A 14,908-nucleotide genomic window follows, 5' to 3' on the forward strand; every position below is an offset into this window, starting at 1 on the left:
AGCAGTGGGGAAAATTAGGTGGAGGGTATTATTAAGAGATACAGACTACCAGTTATAAAATAAATAATTTACAAGAATGTAATAGACAGCACAGGAAATATAATTTTTTTTTTTTTTTTTTTTTTTTTTTGCTTTTTAGCACTGCTTTCACAGCATTCGGAAGTTCCCAGGCTAGGGGTCGAGTTGGAGCTATAGCTGCTGGCCTATGACACAACCACAGCAACGTGGGATCCAAGCCATGTCTGCAAGCTACACTGCAGCTCATGTGGCAATGTCGGGTCCCCGACCCACTGAGTGAGGTCAGGGATCAAACCTGCATCCTCATGGATACTAGTCATTCTCGTTTCCACTCTGCCACAACAGGAACTCCCTATAGTCAATATTTTACAATTACTTTATATAGAGTGTAATCTATAAAAACATCAAATTACTATGTTGTATAGCTGAAACTAATGTATTATAAGTCATTTATACTTCAATTGAAAAAAAAAAAACAAACCAGTTTTAAAAAACAAAAAAAAAATGGTGATGAGGGAATGGTAAGCAGGGAGACTTAGAGAGAGTGCAGGCAAGTTGATTACCCTTAGAATAAAGGTAGGGAAAGAAGTCATGTTATTGTCACGTCCCTTTAAGGAACTCAGGCAAGGGAAAATCAGCTGCTTTGTCAGATATTCAGGTACCATGAATATAGAGAAAAACACCAAAATCAGGTGGGGACCGGTCAAATCTACTTGCTTATGGAAAGACATGCTTCAGGAGAACAAAAACTTTGACAAATTAAAGACTTTAGCTATAAAATAATGAGCTTGTTGAATTTGGTAGTACCAAGCAGAGAAAAAAATATTTGAGGGAATGATGGGTGAAGATAAGCCTGCACTCTTTTCATGTAGTTATTTTTAGAACTTAGTGTTACTTCTCATCATGAAAAGCAATGAAACAGTAAAATTAGGGCCATATCAAAACTTGTATTTCCTTTTTTTTCTTTTTTGTCTTTTTGCTATTTCTTGGGCTGCTCCTGTGGCATATGGAGGTTCCCAGGCTAGGGGTCCAATCGGAGCTGTATCCACCGGCCTACGCCAGAGCCACAGCAACGCAGGATCCGAGCCGCGTCTGCGACCTACACCACAGCTCACGGCAACGCCGGATCCTTAACCCACTGAGCAAGGGCAGGGACCGAACCCGCAACCTCATGGTTCCTAGTCGGATTCGTTAACCACTGCGCCACGACGGGAACTCCAAAACTTGTATTTTCAAAAGCTATTTGAGAGAGATTATTTTTCTATTTCGCTTTTCAAAATTTCCAATTTCTCCCGTTCATCTAGGAGAAATGGTATTTTTTTTTTTTGGTAGTAATTAAAAAAAATAACCAGTTTTATTGAGATTGTTGGGGAGGGGGTAATTTACCCCTCTCAAGTTATTATGGTTGGACCAGTAATAAAATTGACATAAGACAGATTTACAGGAGAAAAGAAACAAGTTTTAATTCATGCACACAGAGGTCCCATAAAAATTGGACTGAAGAAGTGGCCAAAGCAGTCAGCTTTTATACTTCCTAAACAGAGAAACAATAAATTTGTGAAGGATTGATAGTACACAGAAACTTAGGTTTTCAGTGCTCAATTAGTAAAGAATGTAAATAGAGTTTGGGTTTGGAGTAGTAAATTAAAGTAACGAGGTTTGTGTACGTAGGCTTCTCAGCTGAAATTCCCCATCTTTGGTGATAAGAGTGTCCTCCTACCTCCAGATGCAGGGAATGCATCTTTCACATGAGAGAGTTTACTTTCTACTTTCAGGGAGACTGAAGGAAGTGTCACAGTGTTCCACTTGTGATGGCCATTTCTTAAACAACTGTAATTCAAAATAGTAAATATACCATTGAAGTACATTTTGAGGTGGCTGACCCTGGGCCCTCACAGAACATAATTGACATACAGTACTGTGTAAGTTTAAGGTGCACAGTATAATGACTTAAATATATTATAAAATGATTATCACAGTAAGTTAACATCCATCACCTCATACAGTTATAATCCCCCCCCCCCTTTTTCTTTTTAGTGCCGCACCTGCGGCATATGGAGGTTCCCAGGCTAGGGGTCAAATCAGAGCTACAGCTGCCGGCCTGCACCACAGCCACAGCAACACCAGATCCCAGTCGCATGTGCGACCTACACCGCAGCTCACTACAATGCCAGATCCTTAACCCACTGAACGAGGCCAGGGTTTGAACCTGTGTCCTCGTGGGTGCTAGCCAGGTTCACTTCTGCCGAGCCACGACAGGAACTCCAATTTTTTTCCCTTTTGATGAAAACTTTTAGGGTCTACTACTCTCTTAACAACTTTCAAATATTTTAGGTAGTAAATTTTAATTCCTCTTATCAGATTTAATGTTAATTTAAAACATGGAAGTGTACAAAGCAGTAGTGAGACCATATTATTACAGCGGTTCCTATTACATTCATTCTACTTTCATTTATATATAGAATCAGGATAGCTTTCCCATAGAAATAAAGCCTTGAACACTTAACCCCAGTTAAGTGTCTACAATGAAACTTAATTAACCGTTAAACTTAACTGAGGTCTAACAGGATGACACAAAACAATCTTTTTACATCGGAATGAGACTGGTCATTCCTAGGGTACTATAAATATCATTTGTCTGCTTATTAAAATCTTGTTTGATTTTAATCATGAAATACTTAAATTTGTTTTAGCCCATAAAATTGGCAGTTAAGTGTTACACGTTTGAACTTAATCTGCTAATATCTGTCTCCCTGATTTGCCTGTTAATCAGTTTTTGCTGTTAAAGGAAGGCTTACCAGGTTCCATTTATTAGATATTATATTTCTAAAGTTTCTCTAATTTTACTAAAACAAGTTCTGAATTCAGGTTATAGCATTTCCAAGATAAGAGGGATTGGTTTCCATCTGCCCAGTTTTAATTTGAAGAAATAATTCCATAAATTAAAGAGTAATTGAGCAAGTTGGCAATAGAATAGCCTTTGCTTTCCATATGGGTATATTCTGATTAAATTTATGAATTTAAGCCCTAGGTGATTAATTTGACCCTGTTTGGACTTATTGAATTAAAATTTACTCAGATTTAAAGAAATAACATTATTAAAATTTAATCGTACAAACTAATAATAATGCCTCCTTTGGCAAAATGTGTATTACTAATGTTTGGTTGGTAAGTAAAAAGAATGTAATTTGTGTGAGATACCAAGCTTTTTTGTGTGTATTTCTAAGAACCTATGGGTGGATATAATAGCAGATATTCATTTCATAATTCTTTCTGCACTTTTAAGAAAAAAATAATTACTTTCGTTTATTTCAGTAAAGATGGGAGAATTACTCTGACAATTTTTTTCATTTATTTGCTTAATAAAATTTAATAGATCCTGAGCTCTACCATGTGTATTTTCAAGACTATTATTTGCAAGAAAAATGACCCACTAAAGTTTTGTGTCCTGGGAAACATCTCAGTCATGAGGAAACTGGGATTATTTGTCACCCTGTTCCTAGTACGGTACACTGGAGCTTAGAGAAGTTTTCTCATTTCAGTATGGGATGTGACATATTGACTAGGAACTGACTGGGGCTCTATCCTAACGAGTAGGGTTACCAGTCTGATGGTGGGAGTGAGATGGCAGTGTGTGAAGCCTCTACCGTTGTATCACCAGGCACAGAAAAATACTTCATGTATACTAAGCGCTTCCCTCTACCGTTGTATCACCAGGCACAGAAAAATACTTCATGTATACTAAGTTCTTAATAAGTATTTTTGGATAGATATATAGATAGATTTTTTGACTCCATAGTGCATAAAGTATGACAGACTGCTAAATGTCTCCTCAATATTTTTTTCCTTCTTTCTCCTTTTTTAATAATAGAAGGTCCCGCAGTTCTATCTGGGCATGCCAACAGACAGTATTTCACAGCCTCAAGTACGGCTAGGTGTGCCCATATGACTGAGTTCTGACCAATGATACCCAAGTAGAAATGCTGTTATGCATCTTCAGGTCATGACTTTAAAGGGAACCAGCTTGCTCCTCACTGCAGATGTGACTATATGATGGGTCATGCAGATGATAACATAGTAGGTGGTGGAGCAACAAGAGGAAAGGAACCTGTATCCCTGATAATCTCAAGAGGCAAAGGTACTCCCTAAACTACCTACAAGTCTAGGTGTTCATGTGAAAGAGAAATAAGCCTGTCTTATTCGTCACTGTTTTTTGGCCACTGTTAAAATAGCTGAAGTACATTCCTACTTAACACATGACATGACTTATTTGTTCTCTGTGTAAAAAATGTTCCTGCCTCTCAAAGTATTCATGGAAGCATGGAAGGTCACATGCCTAATTGTTTATGGTATAACATCATCTGAGTGGGATTGGATTGAGTTGCAGGGGAGGGAGTTATCCACATTACTTCAGCAATTTCTTGAATTGTTAAAACTGAAAATGTTAGTAAAATAATGGAAATAGTTATTATTATAAAATATTAAAACTACCCTCTCTCTCTTTTATAACTCCTTTGGCTATATCTCACTTATATTCTTTTATCATTGAAATACTTAGCTCCGAGACAGTTAATAAAACAGAGATGAAAGTAAAACAAAATAGATATAAATGAAGCAAATGAGGGAAGACATTTTTGTTCTTGCAAGGAATTGCATGTTCCATTTTGTGGTCAAATTGCTTTTTAAATAATATATAAACATAGATTTTTTTTTCCCCTGGAATTTAGTGAAATACTGCTATAGGAATTTCCCTTTGGTGTGGATTAGGCTTATTTCAATTTAGTTCATTTGGAAGTCACCTGAAAAATAAAGTTTGCATCATTGGAATTTGATTTTGCCAAATCATCATATTAAGTTTTTGAGAAGTCTTAAGACTAATTGTCAGAGAGATGTTCACTGACTGAAATTCAAATCAAGATGGTTTTGTTCTTCTGTACTTGTAGGCAGTTTCGGCCCTTATTAAATTCACTTTTGAACAAGTTTGGCCCAAACCCCTGAATCCTAAAGCTGAACTTGTTTTAAACAGACCTTTTACACTGATTATTATTATTAGCATCTATCTTTAGCTTAAAAACTAATATTGCTTGCTGAGCACTATATAGATCTCAGAAGGTTCATCACTCCGGATACCAGAGGGAGAAAGAGATTGCCTTGCTGAAATATTACCACTTTGACTTTTATTTACCTTTTTGCTGGTATTATGCTAAACACAAACATTATGATATTAAGCTTGCCTCTCTAGCAGGCATCAGATACATCTAACGTTAATGACTGCCACAAACATAAATCACTCTACTGCTATCAGGGTCAAAACATTTCATTACCAAACTGTTTATCTGAAAAGGGTGAAGTTCCCCAATCAACATATTGATATATATTCAAAAGTACAAAACTTACGAGAGCAATCAGTGGCTTCTTTAAAATGTTGTATCTTCTGTTTGGTTAGTAGTGTATTTTTTATTTCAAGTAAAAAAAATCTCATATTTGGAAAATAAATTATTTTGAGTGAAAATCAGATGCCAAATTTACAAGTAAAAAGCTATAATTTAAATGTAATGTGCTTTATACTTGATTATGAAAAATGTTTGGGCATTATATCCAATTTATGTACATTTTTCTCTTTAAATAAGAAGCATTTTATCCAAGCTTGTATTTCTAAAATTAAGGATGCAACACAGGGTCTCAATCATATTGCTTAAAATCAAAAGGAAATCAGGAAGGAAGAAATTAAAGTAGACAGGAAGTAGAAATTACAATTATTACAGATTTTCCTCTTTTCGCTGTTGACAAAATCATGATCTGTGTCTTACAAACCTGTTAATAACTTTAATTACTACCATTTGGAGGTGTGACAACTAAAGGAAGACAGCAAATGTAATGATTGAGCACTCATTAAGCACTACTCAAATGTTATGTAAGAAAAATAAATGGACAGTCAGCACTCAGTAACTCAAGCAAACTGATTTTAATCGTTTAAAAAGTATGCATGATTGTGATTCTTCTACCTTGAACATCTTCATTGCAGTTATCTGAACTCCTTTAATAAAACAGTGCCCAGTCAAAAAAATTCACCAGTGTGACTTCTATAGTATTCTCTGTCTGATTTCCTAGAGAGAAATATTTTCACTTAGACTCTTAGTTTATGTGGTCATACTACCAATATCAGAAAATAAACTGTTTAATATAAAACATCTATGGTATGTATTATCTTGTCATTTCTTGTGATATTTGTAATAAATAGCTGTTCTAAAAGTATGAGTACATAAATAAATAGGAACACATATATACATTTTGCCCCCTCAAAAAGGGATAAATGGGAGTTCCTGTTGTGGCTCAGCAAGTGAAAAATCTGACCCAGTGTCCAGGAGGATGCGGTTTTGATCCACTGGCCTCACTCAGTGGGTTAAGAATCCAGTGTTGACACAACCTACAGTGTTGGTCACAGGTGTGGCTCAGATCTGGCATTGCTATGACTGTGGTGTAGGCCTGCAGCTGCAGCTTTGATTCAGCCCCTAGCCTGGGAACCTCCATATGCCACAGGTGTAACCCTAAAAAGGAAAGAAAAAAGGGGGGGGATAACTGGTAACTGATAAAGAATATACGACAGAGGTGACTGCTAAATAATATACCAAAAGATACTACTACAATAAATATATCTGAAAGATATAGACTAAAGAAGACTAAATTAGTACATAGGAAATCTGTTCCAGAAATATAATTGTGTGACTAATTCAGGTGGTCACTGTGAACGCATGAATTTGCTCATTGTGGCAATAACAATCTCTATTTTTATAATTTGCATAATTTAGTGTGATACCATAACAAACCTCCTTTATACTTTTATGCTTTAAATATTTTCTTATTCAAATAGTTACTCAAACTGCTTATTCAAGTGTACCTTATTAATGTATATTTAAACAAATTTAATAAAATATTAAAATTTTTATTTTTTAATTTGCTTTTCCATTTATAAAATGAACACACTCTTATGTTTTTAATTGTGAAAAACAAATATAGTTATCTCAAAAATAAGCTTAAATATGAGGTTACTTTTTTTTTTTTTTTTTTGTCTTTTGTTCTTTTGTTGTTGTTGTTGCTGCTATTTCTTGGGCCGCTCCCGCGGCATATGGAGGTTCCCAGGCTAGGGGTTGAATCGGAGCTGTAGCCACCGGCCTACGTCAGAGCCACAGCAATGCGGGATCCGAGCCGCGTCTGCAACCTACACCACAGCTCACGGCAACGCCAGATCGTTAACCCACTGAGCAAGGGCAGGGACCGAACCCGCAACCTCATGGTTCCTAGTCGGATTCGTTAACCACTGCGCCACGACGGGAACTCCTGAGGTTACATTTTTATGGAATGTGTTGATATATTTTTTTTTTTTTTGAGCATGGAACACTTTTTTTATTTTTATTTATTTTCTTGTCTTTTTAGGGCCCTAAAAAGACCTGTGGCATATCGAGGTTCCCAGGCTATCTATGGGTCGAATCAGAGTAGTAACCACTGGCCTATGCCACGGCCACAGCAACGTGAAATCCGAGCCGCGTCTGCAACCTACACCACAGCTCATGGCAACACTGGATCCTTAACCCACTGAGCGAGACCAGGGGTCGAACCTGCGTTCTTGTGGTTACTAGTCAAATTCATTTCCGCTGAGCCATCATGGGAACTCCTGGAATGTGTTTTATATATTTCCATATAGATGGATAAGAAACTGTCAGTGGTCTTGAGAAATAAAAATGTAATTTATGTGTATGTATAGTAATTATACAAAGACATGGTATTAATAATTTCCTTGTGTCTTAGCTCTTAGATTATTCTGGGGCTATGTTAGAGTCCACATAAATAGGGATGCTTATGTTCCTCACACAAATATGTCACATATTATACTTTTTTTTAAAAAAAGAAAAGGGTTTTTATTTTCTTTACACTTATTATGCCACGAATTCATGGGATTGGGTTCCAACAGCTCAGGCTCCTTTCCCTTGGTTTTCCCGAGGGGTGCTTCTCTGAGTGGAGCAGGCTGGCTCTTGAGCTGAACCCAAGTACCTTTCTCTTTGGCTTCCTTCTTTTTCTGATCATTTTCCTTCACATGTTTCAGGAAGTTGCCTTGGCTCTTAGAGTGCTTAATATGCTCACTAGGCACATTAATGCTCTGGCAAGAATCTGGCCCTCAGCTTGTTTGTTTACAGCAGTGCCAGTAGCATGCTGGGTTACATTGTAGACTCTTCCGCTTTTGCCATGGAAACATTTGTGCGACATTCCTTTTTGAACAGTGCCTGTTCCCTGGATGTCTGCAATATTACCTTTCTTACTATAGATTTGTGTGTATGCAGCCAAAGGAACAAGTCCATGTTTTCTAAAAGGCCTAGAGTGCCCCTCCTCTTTCCCTTTGTGTTGGTCATTTTGGCGAATTACTGGAAGATGGCAGTGCCAGCAGAAAGGTTTTTATACTTTTATGAAGAGAGATGCACAGAAAATATAAATTCATTCTGTGGAAAAAGGGGAATCATAATACAGATAAGAGATTTTGAAATTTATACTACTATGTTTTTGTGGCATAAATAATCATATGTCCACCTAAACTATAAAATTGCTAAATGTGCTTAAATTTGTGTATTTGCGATATGTAGCACATTTATAATAAAATATCTAAAATTATATTCTAAAATTTACAGGACCTAGAATAAATATGTGAAATGAACAATGAAGATTCAGATTTAAGTTGAGAGGGTTAGAATGGCTGAAGAAAATGTATAAGCTTTTCTGATTATAATTAGCTTCACTGGCTTAAAGCATTAAATTGAAAATTAGTGTGAGGAAAGTTACAATTAGTATCATGTCACTGATCTTGTACTATAAGTCTTTAAGAAATTAGTGCCCTGACAATGGAAGCATCATTCACTCACAGTGGATTCATATTTCATTATATTTCCACTGTGACTGGGAATGGGGTCCTTTTCCACCTATCTCTCCCAGTGGACAGGAGAATGTAAGAATGCACAAAGAGGAAGGGTAATTCACAAAGCAAAACCAAAAAAGAACCTTGAATCCTGTATTTGAAGATAAAGTAGGTGACAGATACAGAAAAATAAATATATAAATAAAATATTAACAGGCCATCCAGTTGAAAAGGAAAGGCACACAGCTGATCTCCAGTGATCTACAAAGTAAATATTGGGGAATGGGCTCTACAGAATGTGCGTAACACAAATCTGTACAATTACATCATTGTGCTTCTTAAAGACATTTGTAGATAAATACTACTAGTATATCTTTCAAGTCTTTGATATAATGACTAATATCTCATACATAATCTATTTCCAAACACTGACCTTGCTATTTGGTTTTGCTACTATAATCCAGCATAGCCTCTATAAAGACCTCACATTTAGTTTAATAATCAAGTAATTACCATGTCTATATCACCTATATCTTTCTGGACCTTGTGCTGAAACTTTTATGTAAGAAGATGTGCAAGAAATTTATACTTTTGTGTTCTCGAGGGCCTTGATTTAGATGGAAATTTTCTGCTTTTCATTTTTAATTTGGGAAAAAGAAAACTGTCTGCAGAAGACAAAAGCAACATTACTGTTAAAATTGCAACAGAGCAGTAGCTGGGCTTTATTACCTCACTTTGATCAGATGACTTGGTATTACAGATTTTAAACTTCTTCTCTATGAAAACTATACAATCAATTATCTTTCTATAAATCAAAATGATATTTTTACATGTTTCTGAAACATCCTGAAGATAATTTAGTAGTTATGAAATATTTATATATGCTATATATATTTTTTAGTCCAAGAATAAGAGTACTGCAAGTTAAAAAAATGTGATACTATTGTCAAGGATACTGCTAGAAATGTGGGGTTTTCACTCAATTTGTTGAAATTAAAACTGTGTAAGGAATGGTTTTGGCATCCATCCATACTGGCTTTTAGAGAGTTTAAAGGAGTGCTGCTTCCACCATTCAAGTGAAAAAGAGCCAGAACAACTTTACATTACATGACATTTCTTAAACTCCCAGAAAGCTGAGGTCACTGGTTCCAAATTCAAGGAAAGACTGTGACTGCAGGGAGAGATAAGAGCTGAATATGCACTCACCTGAATATGCACTCTAGACAGAATCAGATAACAATAAGAAGAGTTCAGCTACAATCAAGGACAGTTGGTAATGGCCAAGGGTGGCTTGATGAGACAATATGAAACCCCTGAGGGCATTGGAAATTGGAGTCCATATAGCCTTGCTTGTCCTTTTTCAACAAATTCCAACAGGTACTTGGAGAAAAGACTGGATAGAACCCTGAGAAATATCCATTCCATTGCAGGCCTGAAAGGGAAGCAGCAGCCATATGGGAGGGGCAAGAAACTCTACCAGTGTTCTTTTCCTTGAGCTTCTGTATAGGACAATAGCCTGAATCTGTGAAGAGAAGGGCAACATGCAACAAGCACTGCTGATCTTAAGGAACTGGTGAACAGTCATGGCATTTGGAATAATATTATGGAGAAGAATGATTACATATTCAGCCTTTGGCAAGATAACCAAGAAGCCCCATCCCTGGCACTCAAGTAAATCTGACCCTTAGTCACCACACCACCACCTTCATTGTCATGGTAAAGAGTTTTGAATAACAAGTGACAGCAAACTACAGATGGAATAGGACAGAAGAGGAATGAGTGTGCAAAGAAACTTATTCTGAGTCACATTACAAAGTGACACAGTATCTCTGAGTCATAGCAGTATTTCATTAGAATTTCCATCATTTGGTCAGCATCAAACGTCCCATACTTTTTCCAGACAGACCTGTTTGAGGTTGTTCTCTAGATACTGATACTGATTATTATCTACTGTTCTCTAGATACCGTCTTAGTTGTCCCTAATATCTCAATTTAAAAGGAGTTTCCTTGCATGTCTCTATGATTTATTATTCATGATACTGACGATTGAACTTGATCATGACTTCAAACTTCACATCAGCAATGAAATATGCTCAAATAACATGTTGTCCTTCTCTGGGGATATAAATCTCATCATTGAAGATCTCATGAAATCAATTCATCACCACAAAATCTTAAATTTTAATATTATATATGCATAGCATGTAAAAGAAACCAATCAGGTAAGTGTTAGTAAAATAATTTCCCTTCAGTGTTCTTATTTAAATGTTTTATTTATATATACAGTTCATCAAAATTACAAATTTACTATTTGCATTCATCATCTGAATAACTACCAGTGTTTTGTATAATTTCCTAAAGTTGGAGCCAAATAACATGAGTATCTATATTCTTGGAGAAAATACAATATCTGTAAAACATAAAAATTAATTTTAATGTAAATATTTGTGGAATACAAATTTAGCAGCATTGGTAAAAAATCTGTTTCCTTTAGTGATTATCAATTTATCACAATCACTTTTAGATTCATCTAGGTATTTATCTAAGAGAGTAGAAATCAGGATCTTGAAGAGATATTAGCACTCCTATGTTCATTGAAGCACTTTTTAGAGTAGCCAAGATGTAGCAACAAGCTAAATATTCATTGATAAATGAATGGATAGAGAAAATGTGCTAAATACAGCAATAGAATACTATTCAGACTTTAAAAAGTAGGAAATTCTGCCATATGCACCAACATGGATGAACCTTGAGGACATTATGCTAAGTAAAATGAGATGACAGAAAGACAAATACTGCATGTTTCCAACTACATGAGTAATCTAAAATAATCAGATTCATGGAACTAAAGTGTGAAATGGTAGTTTCCAGGAGCTGGGGGAAGGAGAAAATAGGGAGTGGCTAATCAATAGGCCTAAAATTTCACTTAAGCACATGAGTAGGCTCTACCAATGTGCCATACCATAATGCAGCTATAGCCAACAATAATAATGTATTTTACACTTAAAAGTTTAAGAAGGTAGATCTCATATTAAGTATCCTTGCCATAATAAGATAATGTTATTTAAGAAATCACTTTTAAGGAAAAATTATGGTAAATTGTTCTATTGCCATTTTATCTCAAAAGATATTAGCCCTATTAAAAAACAGCCCATCCTTTTTTGTCTGGGAAATGTCATAAGGGTCAGCCAGGGTTTCTCAGTCAGATAAGGAACCATAAAACTCATGAGTCTGTCTTACTTTACAGAAAGAGATACTACATGCAAACTCATTAGTTTGGTTCAAAAAAAGAACTTTGATTTCTAGTGTATTTATTTCCATTCTTTTAATAGGTTTGGGTTTCCATTTGAAACCTCAGAATTGTTGCCAGTAATCACTGTTTGTTTTCTTGACTGATCCAAGATGGAAATCAAAGGTTATCTATAAAAGAAAGAGCAAAATTCTTACCCTTGTGAAAGCCAGAAGGCAGAATGATTGATAGCAGCTTCTTATGTCATACTAGATTAGGATTTCTTAAACTTTATTATGTATAAAAATCACCTGTGGAGCTTGCTAAAAAGAAAGGCTGGTGAGTCTCACCTCCTGAGATTCTGATTCATTCCATTTGGCTGGTGTCCAGGAAGCTGACATTTTGAGGAGCCACTTTAATTAGACTCTAAGGGATTCAGAATCAAATGATCATGGGGACATACTTTGAAAAACAACATATTTGTAACAGGTATTTAGAGGTTGCAGAAGTTATGAGGTTTTTACTATCAGTAATAGTGGGAAATTAAAAAAATAGCATCTTCATGATACTGAAGTATTGTTGACTGTATTCTTAGTCTTCCTAATAAGACATAGAGTATTCAAAGACATTTCACCAAAGTTGGTACTTTTTACTAAACCATTAATAAACTCAAAAGAGAAATTTCCCATTCTTCAATATACTCCAACTTAAGATTCTTATACTCCCCCTAAATGTTAACTTTATTTCTTAATAAATGCAAATTTATTAAGTTTATAATTACTAAATATACCACAGATAGTAATTAATAGTCAGTAATTACTAAGTCCTTATTGTAAGCTGGTCTCTGTTTAGGTATTTGCCTTGTGTCATATCATTTAATTATCAGAAAACACCATATGAGTTAAGTGCTATAATTATTCCCATTTTATCAATAGGAAAATTGAGATGTAAGATTAAAACACTTGAATAAGGTCACAAATCTTGTAAGATATAATAACAACATAATTTTTCAGAGGGATCAATAAAAGTATGGGGTTAACTTGGCTCTATCTATCTACCCACCTATCTATATGGCTTTTTATCTTCCAGTTTGTCTTATAAGCTCTACACTATTCATAAATTATTGTTTTGTGAGATACCATACAGTTCATAAAAAGAAACATTTTTTCTAAAAAAAAAGTAGATTTTGTTTCTGATTAAATTATATATGCACTGAAATCTTGAGATCTGTAAGACCCATTTGACTCTTAAACCTTTGCTTTCCATTTCAGTCAACGTTTATGATTCTTGATCACTCACAGCAAAATAAGAAAGACCTTATGTTTTTAAAGTCTATAAATTCCCTTGTAGAGTTATGAAAGAATAATGTAGTTGACTTCATATTTCAAAGGTCATGAGTACAAATCTGATTAAGTACATAGTTTGTGAAAAATTCACCTCTTCTTTTTACTTTATTCTACAGTAATAGATTGGTTCCTTTAAAAACATTTTGGAACATGAAACAGCAAGAGCTGATTTAAGTAAACCATGCATCTCAAAATAATCAGGTTTAGAAAATATCATTTAAATTTACAAGAGCTATTTTATCACTAAAAACATATTTTGACATTTATGTAATCCAAGGAGACAAAACATAGATAAGAAGGTTATGCTTTTTTTATACCATGCTTGCTTATAATATTTGAATTGAAAAGCAAGATATAATGATGCCAAGACAAATAAGCTCATTTAAGTAAAAATCCAGTGACATGTTTGTGCCTGTAACTATCCGTCATACCTAAAAGGAGAATCAGTGTTCCCCTGAATTTACTATAAGACTTCATTAGTTTTAATTATACTCTTGAAGGATAAGAATCAATGTTCTTGCTAACCTGTGAAATTGTAGTTCAATGTTCACAACTTCCAATAATTAATAAAAATCTTAAAATTGAAAATAACTTTGTGGGAGTTGCCACTGTGGCTCAGTGGTGATGAACCCAACTAGTATCCATGAGGACTCAGGTGCAATTTCTGGCCTTGCTCAGTGGGTTAAAGGATCCGGTGTTGCCATGAGCTGTGGCATAGGTTGCAGACATGGCTCTGATCTGGGTGGCTGTGGTGTAGGCCAGCAGCTGCAGTTTCAATTCCATCCTTAGCCTGGGAACTTCCATATGCCGCAGGTGTGGCCCTAAAAAGACACACTGAAAAAAGCTGAGATTTTATCAAATTCATTTAATTTCTCACTAATAATAAGTATTCCATAGCATTGGTGTATTTTCTATTCTTCTTGGCAACATTCTGAACAGGAAAGTGGAGATGAGGATAATTTTGATGGAATATTAAAGGAAGTAAAGAAGTCAGTAGGCATGCAGGTATTTGATGAATAAAAAAAGGAAAAGGACAAGATAGAGATTCTAGGAGTTCATGGCTCAGTGGTTAATGAACCCGACTAGCATCCATGAGGATGTGGGTTTGATCCCTGGCCTAACTCAGTGGGTTAAGGATACGGCGTTGCCTTGAGCTGTCGTGTAGGTTGCAGATGTGGCTTGGATCCCATGTTGCTGTGGCAGTGGTGTAGAATGGCGGCTACAGCTCTGCTTGGGCCCTTAGCCTGGGAAGCTCCATATGCCGCAGGTGTGGCCCTAGAAAGACGAAAAGACGAAAAAAAAAAAAAAAAAAAGATTTTAAAATGCTATTTGAAAGACATTGAAAATCGTAAATTAGATTTCAAAGAGTCGAATTTAATTAAATATTCTAGGAGGCATTTATATTTATTTTCC

At 35.4% G+C, this 14,908-nt stretch overlaps 1 protein-coding gene and 1 pseudogene across 2 annotated transcripts in view; one reads left to right on the top strand and one right to left on the bottom strand.

Annotated features, from left to right (window-relative positions):
• The window catches only part of LOC100623332 (melanoma-associated antigen B16-like), a 363,390-nt gene that overhangs the window by 77,099 nt on the left and 271,383 nt on the right, over positions 1-14,908 (top strand). The window lies entirely within an intron of this gene.
• On the bottom strand, positions 1,485-8,426 carry LOC100522050 (annotated as a pseudogene).

This window comes from Sus scrofa, chromosome X (assembly GCF_000003025.6).
Source record: "Sus scrofa isolate TJ Tabasco breed Duroc chromosome X, Sscrofa11.1, whole genome shotgun sequence".
In the NCBI taxonomy this organism is placed as follows: domain Eukaryota; kingdom Metazoa; phylum Chordata; class Mammalia; order Artiodactyla; family Suidae; genus Sus; species Sus scrofa.